We start from the raw sequence: 1406 nt of genomic DNA, 5'->3' as shown, positions 1-1406 counted from the left end.
TATATACATATACGTATATTCATACATATACATACAAATATACATATATATATAGACATATATACATATATATAGACATATATACATATATATATATATATATATATATATATATATATATTATGAAAATTATAGAAAGTTGTAAACTGCACAAAACGTGCATGCTATACGTGTGTGTGTGAAATAAATTTTACATAGTCGACCGGTTTCACTTGTACCGATCATGACTAAATGTTTAGTGATAATATTAGAATCTCTTGTTATCATATTCATATGTGCTTCTCATTCCTTGTTAAAAGGAGGAAGGATATTCTTCTTAGTAACACTTTTTATGCTAGCATGATATTGTAACATTATCCCTAACTCCTTAGTCATGTTTACCACAGGCGAAACCGGTTGGCTGTGTAAATATTTCATTACGTAAAAATATATTTATAATTTTTGACCAATAAAATTTCTGTGCTTTATTCTTTTTTTATAGTTCAATACAATTCACCACGTAGAATGCTTTTTTTTGAAACCTTACACTACAAGTACACACACAATTAAACACACATACGCACCCACGCACACACACGGAGGGACAGACACACACACACATACACATATGTAGATATCTGTATATACTTATATTTATATTAATATAGTCACACAACAGTCACACAAACACACAGCGTTTGTGTTTGCACACACATGTATATGCATACATATGAATATCTAGACACAGACACACACTTGCGCGCATACATACACACACACATATGCATGTGTGAGTGAACGTGTGTTGTGTGTGAGCGACAGTGAGCATACGTTTAGTGGTGTGTGCGAGGGAAGCGGTAAATATAATTAATGGCTATAGTTAGGGCACGGCCATTTTTCCAAGAGTGTAATTACAGCGATAGAGCTGCAACGATGTGGAGCTATATTTTAAACATTGTTCCTTAAATGAATCCATGAAGTAAAGGTAGCGGGGGAGTGCGTTAATGAGGAATGAGCAAACCAACTGCAGTATTAGATATCAGTGTTCTATTAATGCTTGGAAACAGATACGTTGGTTTAATCACGAATCACGATTCGTCAGCTTCATCTATTCAAGATGTACGAAGCCATAAAACCATCGTTAAAATGCATTTATTTCATCATAAATCCTTTAGTAGGGACTACTAACAAACGCTGGCCTCCGTCTCCACTAGACATCTTCTACCACGGACATATTTATCACATACTCTCTCATTTAGTTGCATTTATTTACATATATAAACAGAGCTAGCAAGCTCCGCACATACATGTATGTACGTGTGTGTGCGTCTGTGTGTGTTTCTATGTTTGTGTATATGTCTGTATGTGTGTATATATGCGCTTGTGTATGTATATATATATATATATATATATATATATATATATAT

The sequence above is a fragment of the Octopus bimaculoides genome, chromosome 6, assembly GCF_001194135.2.
Source record: "Octopus bimaculoides isolate UCB-OBI-ISO-001 chromosome 6, ASM119413v2, whole genome shotgun sequence".
Taxonomy (NCBI): domain Eukaryota; kingdom Metazoa; phylum Mollusca; class Cephalopoda; order Octopoda; family Octopodidae; genus Octopus; species Octopus bimaculoides.
This window is presented reverse-complemented; position numbering follows the sequence as displayed.